The sequence below is a fragment of the Hibiscus syriacus genome, unplaced genomic scaffold, assembly GCF_006381635.1.
Source record: "Hibiscus syriacus cultivar Baekdansim isolate YM2019G1 unplaced genomic scaffold, ASM638163v2 tig00004797_pilon, whole genome shotgun sequence".
NCBI classification, from domain to species: domain Eukaryota; kingdom Viridiplantae; phylum Streptophyta; class Magnoliopsida; order Malvales; family Malvaceae; genus Hibiscus; species Hibiscus syriacus.
The window spans coordinates 182,913-197,661 of NW_024062032.1; the positions used below are offsets into that span (position 1 = coordinate 182,913).

The following is a 14,749-nucleotide window of genomic DNA, read 5'->3' on the forward strand; positions in this document are numbered from 1 at the left end:
CATTTCCTGGAAATTCTTCCCCAACTTCTCTTTGAACTAGTAGAGAAGGAGCTTTTAGTTTGAATAACAATAATTCACTTCCATCCTGTTCACTCGGATTTCTTCCCTTGTAACAGAATTATTGCTTTGATAACTGATTTTTTAAAAGAGAAAGTTGCTTTTTTATTTTTTTTATCTTCTTTATTATTGTTATTTTTTATTTAATTTGACTTTAATTATCATGTAATTACTTCTTATTACGGTACCCATTTCTCCATATATTTTTGGTGTTTGGTCATTTGGAGTTAGTGGCTTGTCTGCAACTTTGTAAAACAAGCGATATGGACTCTTGTTTCACGCTAATTTTTCTTTATTTTTTTGCCACTAATATTATGATTATGCAACGATTTATCGAGCTGTTAGTGTGAAAGACAGTATTCAAGTAATTTATTGTTTAAGCATCTTAAGTGATTGGATACAACTAATTTGATGTCTGGTTTTCAGTTGTCTTGGATGTCTGTGGTTTTTGATCTTCAATTTTATGCTATAGTATATTGTTTTTCCTCTGAGTTTGTTCCTAATTGTGTCTATAACTTTTTCTTGTCTTTTTAGGGTCTGGGCCATCCGGCAATAAGATTTCTGCTGTTTTGAGAAGTTCCTTAAATTCGATTGTGTTTCGGAGCTGATCTTTCTTCTCTTGTTGGTGGCCAGGTGGATCATTGGAAAGTTATAGATATGAGTTATCCTCAAGAGAAGCTTGTGAGGTTAGTACATTATTAATTTTTGTCCTTTGATTTTGTTATGGGGAATGATATGTTTTTTGAGTGGATGTTGTGCTTAATTGTTGGTCTTATATGTACTTTTTTTGCTTTTATTCTAAGTCATTAATTATACTAGTACACATATTGTAATAATTTTTCAAGCGAGGTTCCTGTTTTTCTTTTATTAAGATTTCCAAATGGCGCTATCACTAATTATATCGGTTGTAACTACTGTCATTGACATTGCCATCACCACCCTATGTTTCCAGTTTTTCAAATAAAACCAACACTTCTTTTGGTTGAGCTGAAGTTTCATATGCATCTCTGGTTGGTGCCTCATTTCTCACATGACAGCAATTATATTGTGTGATTAGTAGATGGTGTTGATTTTCCCTTCAATTTGATCTTTTTGGTACATGAAATGATAGTCTGATTTCTTCAATAAAATGATTTTCCAGGTTCGAGGACTGGAACTTGGAGAAGCACTGAAGGACATTTCTCTGATAATAACAGGGTAAATTTGGGGAAATTAGATTCAAAATGAATTCATTTCAGAAAAGTTTCAAAGAGGGTTGAATCTGGCTCTGAAAGGTTTAAGGGATTAGAAGATCATTTAAATCTTATTCATTCAACCGCAGTTTTGGTTCTAGTAAGAAAGTTCTTGATCCGCAGGGGCCGTTCCTTCAAAGGTGGAACAAGATATTTTTGTTGTCATGTATCTAGCAGTCTCAATTGATCCTTGTTCTTTTATGTACCGGTGATTAATGATGATAAGAAGTGTCTTGTTTAGATGAAAAGATGGAGATTACAGCCAGTGTGCTGCGTTCTTTCACGGATATCTTTTATATAATCCATATAATTTTCCAGTTTCATACCGGCTTCATTGCACCCTCTTCTCGTGTATTTGGAAGAGGTGTTTTAGTTGAAGATTCATTGGCAATAGCAAAGAGGTATCTGCAATCATACTTTATATCGTGTTCTAGCATTCTTCCCCTCCCACAGTAAGAAAACATTGTTAAGCCTATGAAAAGGTTCTTCCTCTGGCATTTACTGATTATGTGTGACTGGTCATACTCTATTTAGCTTTAAAATTGAAATGAAATTTGTGGATGAATCTTTTTTAGTTTATAGGGTGAGAGGGAACCTCATGTTCTGTGATTTGAATTGTAAATTTTATTGAGAAATTTCATTGCATCCTGAGTTGTTGAACCATTCTATAATCTGCCATTAGGCAAAGGATAAGTTTAATTGCTCCAACTAATTATGGTTTGCATATTTAATGGAAATATGCTGTTATCACAGTCCATTGTTATGGAAACTTCTTTATTTCAACCTACAAATGCATGATCATTTAGTTTTTATACTATTAGCTGGTTTTAACTTGCTGTTTGTTACCCAGGTGGTGATTTTAATTGGCATACCACAAATGAGAGGTTCAAAGTCATTGAATACAAAGAACTTGTTGACATTTATTGTTCTCTTCCAATATCTGCCAAGAGTTTTTCGAATATATCCACTGTATAAGGAAATTACAAGGACTTCTGGCATACTAACTGAAACGCATGGGCTGGAGCTGCATTCAATCTGTTTCTTTACATGCTAGCAAGCCACGTAAGTCCGCTAGACCAGTATTAGAATATTTTTAACAATAAGCATGTGCCTTTTCTCACATTTGCTTTTGTGGATGTGCCTTTTGTGAGTGGCTTATTGCTCTTAGACATTTCCCAATTAAAATAGCAGGGAAGAAAGAGCAGATCTCTTACCATATGATTTTGGTGGTTTATTCATGTCTTCTAAAGTCAATCCATCCTATTTCAAGGGCTATAATTTCCATGAGGCAAACAGTGATTATATTGTTAAAATAGAAGTTGAAGCTGGAGTATGGTAATTTGCAAAGCCATAAGTCCATAACTAGTTGTGGATTAATATTTTGATTGAAATGGGGTAGAAAAGTTCAGCATAAATTTTGAAATGTGAATGGTATTGATTACTATCCAACTTTCGACCATATACATGCATAATGACTACACATAGAATAGTTATTATTGTCATGATCAACAGGCTCAGTTTTTCTTCATTTTTAATGTCACTGCAATTCTGACAAATTATCGGCAATATTTGGTTAAAAGTTGGTTTTAAATAATGGTGCCTTGAAATCGACACTCTTCCCTGGAATATATATATATATAATTTTTTTCATGTTAGTGTATTATGCTTAAAGTTGATTACTTAATTTACTAAAACTGACGTCCTCTTTGGAGGATGTATCCCTATATCCCAAGACCTTAAGCATGCTGATTTTTGCTATAGAACTAACTGTAGGATATATGTTGTCTGGGTGTTACTTTCTCAGTTGCATTAGATAAACTTTTTAATGATACGTAATCTAATTTTTTTATAAGTCCTGGAGCTGTAGCTGTAATATTTCCTATTTAATATATATATATATATCGTTATGACTTAAAGCTTAATTAATTCTTCTATATATTGTAATGGTAAAATGACTAGCTTTTCTTGTAGGTTTTTGGGGCATTTTGGTACTTGTTTTCCATTGAAAGAGAATACACATGCTGGAAAGGTGCCTGTAGGAATAATACTGAGTGCTCCCTCCGTCATTTATTGTGATGGCGATTCTTCTTTTAGTGTTTTTCTGAATCAATCGTGTCCAATAACGCACCCAACACGATCTTTTCAATTTTGGGATATTCCTTGATGCCCTTCAATCAGGTGTTGTGGAGTCAGAAGATTTTCTCGAGAAATTTTTTTACTGTTTTGGTGGGGTCTGCAAAATCTAAGGTGTGCTAGTAAGACACTTTTCATTTATTTTCCTTTTCCCTTTGAGTGTTCACTGGTCATTGCTTGTTTCCTTTCACTAGATGGGCAATATTTTAGCTATTTTTTTTGTTATCAGATTACTTGCGTTTCATCTCTAGTAGCTTTTAATTTTTATTATAATTAGATATATACAAACCTGACTTCAATTTACTTATTGGCATGCAACTTCTGATTTTTTGGAAACTAATTTTAGTATTTGTCTGTGTCATTAATCTTCCCAATTTCCATCATTGCAATTATCTTTATTTGTTTTGTCCTTTTCTTGTTATTATTTTATTTTCATCGCATTCACGTTGGATCAACAAGATTCATGAATGTAATCATCCTAGTAATATTTCTTTCCAGAAAATGTTACTTTCAACTTCTATAAGTATCTAATTTAGTTGTCTGGTTAACTTAGAACCGTGACCTCTTAGAATCATGATAAAAGTAAATAGTCTCGTTTTGATCTATAATCTTCACCTTGAAGGGGTGGTTAGCAAAAATATGCATGCAGTAGAGCATATATTGTGATAAACTGTCACGATGGAAGGAGAGTTAGGGTTGGTAGGTGATGATTTGGGGGAAAATAGAGGAAAGGAATTGAGAAAGGAGCAGCCGAGATTCGGGGAAATTCAGGAGAAATTAGGGATTGAAGGGGATTTAGGGTTGAACATTTACCAGAGAAGGGGATGAATGAAGGTCTAGAATGGGAAATAAAGACCCACGTGATGATGTTTTAATAGTTGGGCCAGTGACATTTGATCCAACAGTACTTATCAGTCATGGGTAGATCATTCGGGCTGGGAGTCTTAATTGATCCAAAGGCTACAGTAGAGGGTTGGAAGGAATGAGTCAGCAATTAGTTAGTTATTTTGGCTGTACTGACAGCTGTATGGTACTGTCCATATATAAATTGTACCGAATCTTTCAAGGGGATCTATGAAATGAAATGACACGTTTTCTGTATCTACTGATTTCTTCTATTTCCTGAAATCCCTAAAAAATTCTTCTACAATCTCACCCTAAACATAACAATTGGTAATCAGAGCTGAGTTTTAGTGATCCAAAATCAATTTTTCACGCTGGGAAAGACAAGAAAAATGAAAAAAACTGGAATCACAGAAGTACCAGAACAATCAACAGTAGAGGTTAAGGAGGAGACTTTACCTTCTTGGTGGGAGGGGCAGAAAGAAGAGCTGGAAGGGAGGATTCAAGCGTTGGAGGATGGAATGACGGAGAATAGAGGGTAGTTGCAAAGGATCCTACAGCTGGTCAATCAAGCAGCTGAGGAGAAAGATTCACCTCAGTCAGTGAAGAATCAAGCAAAAGCAGCTGAGAAACAGGACAAAAATGGAGGTAAACAACCATGTTTGATTAAGGTTCTTAGTGAGCATGAAAAGTATACTTTTCAACCTAATGAACCAGGAATATTAGCTTCTAAACCTGTGGGGTTTACTGGTACTATACCTCTAAATCAGACATTGCAGGAAGAAAATGTTAGGGGCAGTTCTAGTGAGGTTAAAGTGGACAGTAAAGGGTTGTTTGGTAGTTTAGGGCCTATCTTACCTCGTCCTAAATTAGAGTTGCAGATGTTTGATGGTAGTAATCCTAGAGGATGGGTTAGAAAATGCCAAAAATATTTTAATCTCTTGGGAGTTCCTGAGGAACAAAAATTGGATGTGGCTGCAATGTATTTAATGGGAAAGGCTGAGACTTGGTTTGATGGCTATATTATGCAGAAACATAGAGTGAATTGGCATGAATTTGAGGCTGATTTGTGTCATAGATTTTGTGACAGAAACTATTCAGATATCATTGAAGAATTTAATAAGTTAATGCAGAAGGGTAGTGTAGAAGAGTATCAAGAAAAGTTTGAGGAGTTAAGACCCTATTTACTACAACAGCATATGCATTTAGGGGAGGATTATTTTGTTTCCAGTTTCATTAGTGGCCTCAAGGAGGAATTAAAACACAAGGTGAAAGTGTTGGAGCCCAGAAAATTGTCTGAAGCTTACAGGCAAGCCAAACTTTATGAGTTGGCTAATGAGATGGAAGGAAAGAAGTATAAATTTTCTCAAAAATTTTTTCCTTATATTTCTTCTAGTAGCCAACAGAACAGTGGGACTAAGAGTTTTCAGCCTAAGCCAATTCCACCTAATACCAATACTAAACAGAGTTTACTGGATTATAGAAGAGCAAATAATTTATGTTTTAAATGTGGGGAAAAATTTGCTCCTGGACATCAGTGCAAAGTTAGGCAGTTGAACAGTATGGAAGAAGAAGAAGAATCTGCTGATCAGGAATTGATGGAAGAAGAAACTGGAGAACAGAATGATATAGAAAAAGAGGCCTTAGAAATTTCTATCAATGCTATTACGGGTAATGTAGGACATACTACCTTAAGAATTCAAGGTTGTATCAGAGGAAAACCACTTAATGTGCTGATTGATAGTGGCAGCACACATAGTTTTGTGACACCTAAGTGGGCCAAAGAAGGAGTTGAACTAGTTCAGACTCAACCATTAGTTATTACAGTAGCTAATGGAGAGAAGCTGTTCAGTACTGCCAGAAGCAATAAGGTGAGTTGGAAGATGCAAGGCTATGAATTTCAGCATGATTTCAGAGTTTTGTCTTTAGGGGGCAGTGATATGGTACTGGGGGTGGACTGGATGGAGGAGTTTAGCCCTATAATGATGGATTTTAAGGCCAAGACAATTAGTTTTGAAAAGGATGGACAGACTGTTCTGATTAGAGGGACTCAGAAATTACCAATACTTAAACCAATTTCCGGAGAAAAATTTCAGAAGTTAATTGCAAAAGATACTGAAGTGAAGGGAGAAATTTATTTGTTGCATGCTGAAATGGAGGAAACCATAATTCCTCTATCTTTACAAGAGTTATTAGAGGAGTTCAAAGAAGTGTTTGAGGAACCTGAGGGGATGCCTCCTAGCAGAAAACATGATCATGCTATTGTTCTTAAACAGGGGACACAACCAATCATCTAAGACCCTACAGATTTGCTCATCATCACAAGACTGAAGTTGAAAAACAGATTGCTCATGTTATCCTCATCTATCATACAAGTAAGTAAGAGTCCTTTTGCTTCTCCTTGTTTACTTATTAGAAAAAAGGATGGAACTTGGAGGTTTTGTGTGGACTATAGGCAACTTAACTCTTATACTGTTAAGAATAAATTTCCCATTCCTATAGTAGAAGACTTATTAGATGAATTATATGGGGCTACTTTCTTTTCCAGATTGATTTGAGATCTGGTTATTGGCAAATTCGAATTAAAGAATGAGGATGTTCATAAAACTGCTTTTAGAACTCAAGGGCATTATGAATTTAAAGTTATGCCTTTCGGCTTGACTAATGCTCCAGCTACTTTTCAAGCTTTGATGAATGACTTGTTTGGAGCATATTTAAGGAGGTTTGTTCTTGTGTTTTTTGATGACATTCTGATTTACAGTCCTAGTATGGCAGAGCATAAAAAACATTTAAGAGTGGTACTGGAAATTCTGTTGAAGAACAAGTTGTATGCCAAGAAGAGTAAGTGCTTTTTTGGCCAACAACAAGTGGAGTATTTGGGACACTTAATTTCAGCTAAGGGAGTGGCAACTGACCCTGCAAAAATAAAGGCTATGCAACAGTGGCCTTTACCTAAAAATCTGAAAGCTTTGAGAGGATTTTTAGGTTTGACAGGATATTATAGAAAATTTATCAAAGGATATGGAGAATTGAGTAAACCTTTAACCAATATGTTGAAGAAGGATGGATTTCATTGGTCTCCAGAGGCTAAATTAGCTTTTGAAACATTAAAAAAGGTTATGTGTGAAGCTCCAGTTTTGGCTTTGCCCAATTTCGAACAGAAATTTTTTTTGGAAACTGATGCTAGTTCCAAAGGAATTGGGGCTGTTTTATCTCAAGCAGGAAGGCCTATAGCTTATTTAAGTAAGGCTTTGGGGCCAAAGCATGCAGACCTTTCTATCTATGAAAAGGAATACTTAGCCATCCTAATGGCAGTATCACACTGGCGGCATTATTTGGAGAGTGGCTCATTTATCATTAAAACAGATCATGAGCCTCTAAAACATTTATTGGAGCAAAAGATAACTACTACTATCCAGAAAAAAGGTCTTACTAAGTTATTGGGGTTGGATTATACAATCCAGTACAGGAAAGGTAAAAAAACAAGGTGGCAGATGCACTTTTAGACAACACATGGATTCTGGTGAGTTTCTGCAAATGGGGGTTACTGTTATTGTTCCTACTTGGATGCATGATATTGAGCAGAGTTATGAAGGTGATCTACTAGCTCAAGAGAAACTATTTTACTTATTCAACCTGACAAGATGGAGGATTGGAAGAGAATGAAGGGGGTGTTATACTTTAAAGATAGAATTTATGTGGGCAGCAAGGGAGATCTCAGACAGAAACTTATTGTGGCTTCCCATGATTCACCACAAGGGGGTCATTCAGGCATTCAAGTACTTATCAGAGGATTAAAACTTATTTTTTTGGCCAAAGATGAAACTTATGATTCAAGAACATATACATCAATGTGAGGTATGCCAGAGAACTAAAATTGAGCACATTTCCAAGCCAGGGCTCCTACAACCTATTCCAGTTCCAAACAATGCTTGGGAAATTATAACAATGGACTTTATTGAAGGGTTGCCACCTTCAGCAAAGCACAACTGTATTCTGGTGGTAATTGACAAATTTACTAAGTATGCTCATTTTATGCCACTGTCCCATCCCTACACAGTGGTGCACGTTGCTAAATATATTTGGATCAGGTTTATAAGCTTCATGGTCCTCCTAAGGTAGCTATTTCTGATCGAGACAGGACTTTTACTAGTCTATTTGGCAGGAGTTACTTAAGCAATTGGGGACAACTACACTTTTCAGTACTGCCTATCATCCAGAGACAGATGGGCAAACTGAGAGACTCAACCAATGTTTAGAACAATATCTCAGAAGTATGGTTTTTTAAAACCTACATCTTGGTCAAAGTGTTAGCCCAAGCAGAGTGGTGGTATAACTAATTATCACTCTGCTATTAAAATGACCCCATTTGAAGCTTTATATGGTTATAAGGCTCCTATTTTAAGTTGGTCAGGGGACTCTAGAGTGGATGCAGTGCAAACTATGATGAAAGACAGAGCAATTCAATGCTTATTACGTGAACAACTCATGCAAGCTAGTAATAGAATGAAGCAGATTGTTGATAAACATCGTACAGAGAGAGATTTCCAGGTGGGAGAGGAAGTTTACCTGAAACTACAACCTTACAGACAGACATCACTTGCTCTAAGGAGAAACCTAAAGCTTGCTGCTCGATATTTCGGTCCCTACAAAATACAGAAAAAAATTGGTCAGGTTGCGTATCGACTGGAATTGCCACAGGATTCTAAATTACATCCAGTGTTTCATGTTAGCTTGTTGAAAAAGAAAGTAGGGAACCAAGGACTTATCTCGTTGAATCCTCCAGAAACGTCTGCAGATGGTCAATTGAAAATCTACCCAGCAACGGTGTTGAATCGACGAGTGGTGAAACGACACAATCAGACCGTCAATCAATTTCTTATCCAGTGGACAAACATGGCACCCGCAGATGCTACTTGGGAAGATGCGACAGTACTGAAGAGTCAGTTCCCCGATTTCGATCCTTGGGGACAAGGATCATCTGATGGAGGGGGTATTGTCACGATGGAAGGAGAGTTAGGGTTGGTAGGTGATGATTTGGGGGAAAATAGAGGAAAGGAATTGAGAAAGGAGCAGCCGAGATTGGGGGAAATTCAGGAGAAATTAGGGATTGAAGGGGATTTAGGGTTGAACATTTACCAGAGAAGGGGATGAATGAAGGTCTGGAATGGGAAATAAAGACCCACGTGATGATGTTTTAATAGTTGGGCCAGTGACATTTGATCCAACAGTACTTATCAGTCATGGGTAGATCATTCGGGCTGGGAGTCTTAATTGATCCAAAGGCTACAGTAGAGGGTTGGAAGGAATGAGTCAGCAATTAGTTAGTTATTTTGGCTGTACTGACAGCTGTATGGTACTGTCCATATATAAATTGTACCAAATCTTTCAAGGGGATCTATGAAATGAAATGACACGTTTTCTGTATCTACTGATTTCTTCTATTTCCTGAAATCCCTAAAAAATTCTTCTACAATCTCACCCTAAACATAACATAAACCTTCCTCATGACAGTTATGATAATTGGAAAAAGTCTGGATATAATCATCTCTCCTTTTCTTTAAAAGTTTTCAGCACTTTTAACTTCTCTTTCTTGAGGTCGATGGGAAACAATGTTTTAGTGCTAAAGTTCAAGGTGTGATGAAATGAGATTAATTCATGACAGAGCAGCACGCTCCATAGCCCTTGTGGTGCTTTAAAGAACCATGGTTAAATGGTTGTAAGGGGTCAATGTTGACACCGGTCTTGATCGTGTTCTATATTTAGACTTGTTGAATCTCTGTCCATCTTCAGTCCATATGAGATTTTAAAGTTTGGTGTGTATGAATTGACTAACAATTTCCTTGTTTCCTGTCTCATTCTGTTAGCATAGTGCTATTAAAATCTGACAGCAGTGCCTGATATATTTTTGCTCATTGCTTTTGCAGTTCTTTGGGTCAGAATCTTAAAACTAGTACCTATGTCTTTGAGATCTGCTTTGCAGTTTTCATTTCAATCTCGGGCTTGGTTCTATTTTCATTTCTCATTGGAAATATGCAGGTTTGTTCCAAACATTTGCATTCTTTGAATTTTTATGTCGAGTTTTTTGTTTTATAGCAGTGGAACTGATTTCTAATATCTTGTAAGACATGACATTTCGTTGGGAATTCTTTGTATTCTGTAGGTTTCTTCTAAATAACTAGTTTCTATCTTTTTATATTTGAAATATCCTGCATGAGCTGCATGCTACTCTACTCACTCTATTGTGCCTCTGGATGCCATTACTCGTCGGATAACATAAGTTAACTGTTTAAAATGGCTGAAGCTTTTTGGTTTATTCATATTTTATGATGTCCTAGTATTATTGTTCTCTATATTTCCTAAATAAAATGCTTATTTGCAATAAATAGAAATATACGAGTCATGCTGTTACCAATGCAGTTCTTTCCAGTTGCTCTTTCCAGAAAATCAGGAATATCAAATAACTCTAGTATATAGTTGTGTGAATACTTAAACTTCACTAACACATAAGGACTAAAATTTATAGATTATGATAAGTCAAATTTTCTGTGAAACAGACATATTTGCAATCCACAACTACCAGGTTGGAGGAGATGCGAGTGAAACGACGTATGCAGAGCAATGGATGTCCCACCGCTTACTACCTGAGAGTCTAAGAGAGCGGATAAGACGATACGAGCAATACAGGTGGCAAGAAACTAGAGGAGTTGATGAAGAGAATTTACTTTGTAATCTCCCCAAGGACCTAAGAAGGGATATAAAGCGCCATCTTTGTTTGGCTCTGCTCATGAGAGTGAGTACCTTGACGTTCTGGTCATTGTTTTAAATGAGTCGCATCCTTTTCAGGGAATAAGATTGATGTTATTATTTGACTTGTGTTTTCACTACCTATCACTAATTTTGGTTGTTTCACTCATTTGCTTCGGTGGTTAAGGTACCGATGTTTGAGAAAATGGATGAGCAATTATTGGATGCAATGTGTGATCGCCTCAAGCCAGTTCTCTACGGAGGAGAGCTACATTGTTCGGGAGGGAGACCCAGTTGATGAGATGCTCTTCATCATGAGGGGCAAACTATTGACCATGACAACAAATGGTGGAAGAACTGGCTTCTTTAATTCTGAATATTTGGGGCAGGGGATTTCTGTGGAGGAACTACTCACATGGGCACTAGATCCCCATTCTTCATCGAACCTCCCTATCTCGACTAGAACTGTTCGAGCTCTGACAGAAGTTGAAGCCTTCGCTCTGATGGCAGATGACTTGAAGTTTGTTGCTTCTCAGTTCCGCAGGCTTCACAGTAAGCAGCTGCGCCACACTTTTAGGTTCTATTCGCAGCAGTGGAGGACTTGGGCAGCTTGTTTATACAAGCAGCTTGGCGCCGATACAGCAGAAAGAAACTTGAAGAATCTCTTAGAGAAGAGGAGAACAGGTTGCAAGATGCTTTAGCCACTGTGGGAGTTCACCAAGTCTGGGTGCCACTATTTATGCCTCTCGGTTCGCTGCCAATGCACTTCGTGCTTTACGGAAAAACCGTAGCCGTAAAGCAAGAGTGACGGAGAGGATTCCACCTATACTGCTTCAGAAGCCTGCAGAGCCTGATTTTACAGCCGAGGAACAATAGGCAGGTAAGGAAGACCCACTCTGTCTGCTCTCAGAGCCTACTTTTATGTAAAAGGTGGTGTAAAACAATTTAGGAACTCATCCACATATAAGAATGTATGTATCTTGGAGGAAAATGGCCAATTATTTAGTCTGAGGTTTGTATATGATGTATATAAGTCTTCAATTTTTGTTTGTTGTGTTTGGGACAACTGATTTGCACTGTTTCTTAACCTTACTCGTATTTCCTTTTCCTTTTCCTTTTCCCTCTTCTAGGGAATGTGCAGAGGTGTTAATGTAGAGATTTTTTAATAGTATGTGATTACAAAGTAATATTCGTACCGATGTTAATGTTTTCTTAATTAATTGATACTCTATTGCATACAATCTACGAACATAATTGTTCGAACCCGAAACTTTTAAGGAGATTAACACTCTCTTTTATTATTGAGGTCAATACATTCGAGCACGTCAATAGGGTCAAATAAGAAACAATGGATGAATCGTAGTGGTTTTTATGATTTCAGTACCCTATGTCAGGATTAAATTTGATTATATTATTTGTTGTCAAAAAGATGGACTGCCAATCTAGAATGTGAACAGAGTTAAAAAGGAAAACAATGGATGAATTGAAGTGACTGTTGTTTGCATCAGATTACATATTTTGCTTAGAATGGCGTTTTAACTTATATTTTAATATTAAAAATAAGGGTAAAAACTAATTTTGAAATTAATCAAATTTATTAATCTTTTAAAAATAATTGAAAACCTAAATTAACTTGAAAAATATGTTTTCGAATATTCTTTTAATTTTGTTGGACTTTTTCAAATGCATATATAATCGTTTTTATACTTTGAAAATTAAATTTTCTAAGATTTTTTACTCAAAAGATCAATGACTTAATATAAGGATCGATTACTATAATCACAATAGCAATTGAACCGGTTTACTATATAAAAGGATCAATCACTTTCTAGGAAAACCTAAAAGGATTGATCCTTTCTTACCAAGTATTAATCCCTTGTAAAAAAGGATTGATATTGTCTTTCGAAATATTGGTCCTTTAACTGATAATAACCGAATATTTGAAAAGAATAGGCCACTCGTGTATTAAAGAGGAGCAATATTGTTTAAACATCATCCTTTAAAATATATGAACAAGTACAAATTTCTGCTACTTTGCCATTTTATTTACATCCTACTTGGGGATTGTATTATAGAGATGAAGTTATTGCAGCAAATAAGATATAATTATTTATCAGGATCTGGCTTCTGATTTTTTTAGCATCAACCATATACGATTTTGATAACTCACCAAAAGAGTTATCTTTGAGAATCTTTTCATATAGGTTAAGCTTGAACTTGAGCATTATTAGGAACATATTGGGACCATTCATTTGTACATGTTTTTGCATCATTTGACAATTGGGAGTTAATTGAGAAACTGTAGGCCTATTTTGATTTTATTGTTGGAAACTAGTACACTAATGTTGTGACATTTCTTAAAGCTGCAGATAATGATGCGTTGAAGCTGCAACAACTGATAAGTCACCAGGCAATTATGAGAATCTTCTGGAATGGACAACTAGCGGGGCAACTGTCAAATGGCTAAAAATCACTTGAAATGTGGAAAAATATTATTGGTTAAGGGCTAAATTTCCTCGTTTATAAATAGGAGGGGTATTCGCATCATTTAAAGAATAACTTTTCTCTCCAAATAATTTCTCCACGTATTTTATCTTTAAATTAGCCATGGTTGCTTAGACCCACCGCTAGGGAGTACTACAACAGTTTGGGGAGATCTGTCGTGTAGCGACAGACAAGAAGTTCTTATCTTGCTTATACTCTTGTTCTTCGTTGAGATAGGAAAGTAAAAAAAAGTACATTTGAGATATGTTGTTACACTATTGGGATGTTATTTTGTACTAAGCATTAATGTTTGTTTAAATGTTTTGCTATGATTTATGTTTAAATCTTATGTTTATTTGCTATCACACTTTTAAGATAACTTTAGAAATAAAATTATCTTCATGTATATCTTATTGATAATGTTTGGAAATGAATATTATATTTCATGCTACTTATGTTCAACATTTGTTTTGATGAGAACCAATTTTGTATATTGAGATGTATGCAACCAATAATCCAACATCGTTAATTGTTTAATTACTTGAATGAATGAAGGTTGATTCTTGTTAGTTAAATGTTATTAATCTTTTCCAGATACATGAATGTATGGGTGCATGCATAGTTATAGTAAGAGCGGCCAATTATCTTCCTAACCCATTCAATTATTGACCTAATGCTCTCCTTAACATTGTAGCACTGCCTGACACTTATTTCCATGATTTATTTAATTACTGTTAGCTTTACTTCACCATTACAACCATATATCTTGTAGACACTTTTCACTCATCTCTATTTTAATTTGTTATGTTCTCTCTGGGTTCGACGTCCGAAGCTTTCTAGGTTTCACTTTATTACTTGACACGATATGTATACTTACGTTATTACTATATCATCATACGTAACATCAAGTTTTTGGCATAGTTGCCAGAGAGCATCAATTTTACATTAGAGTTATTTTTTTTAAATTTTTTTACTTATTCCTTTTCTTTATGTAGGTACCTCTTTCCTAGTTTAGCATTGTTGGTGTATGCCCCTTAGCAACAATCAAGATCTAGAGCCTTTTTATCCAACGTACTTTACGTGAACGTCGGAGACAAGCAACCCGTAATCGAGAAAACATGAATAATGATAATAATGCTTTACCACTATTGCAACATGATGTTGAGGAAGAATTACAGGATGGCAATGGAGTTAATCAGCCGCACTACTATAACTTTGATGATCATAACCGACCTAATAGGGAGCACATTGTG

General features: G+C 35.9%; 2 pseudogenes; both read left to right on the forward strand.

The window, feature by feature from the left end:
• LOC120198785 lies at positions 1 to 1,811 on the forward strand (annotated as a pseudogene).
• Positions 1,812 to 2,106: 295 nt separating this feature from the next.
• On the forward strand, positions 2,107 to 12,147 carry LOC120198784 (annotated as a pseudogene).
• Positions 12,148 to 14,749: the final 2,602 nt, after the last annotated feature.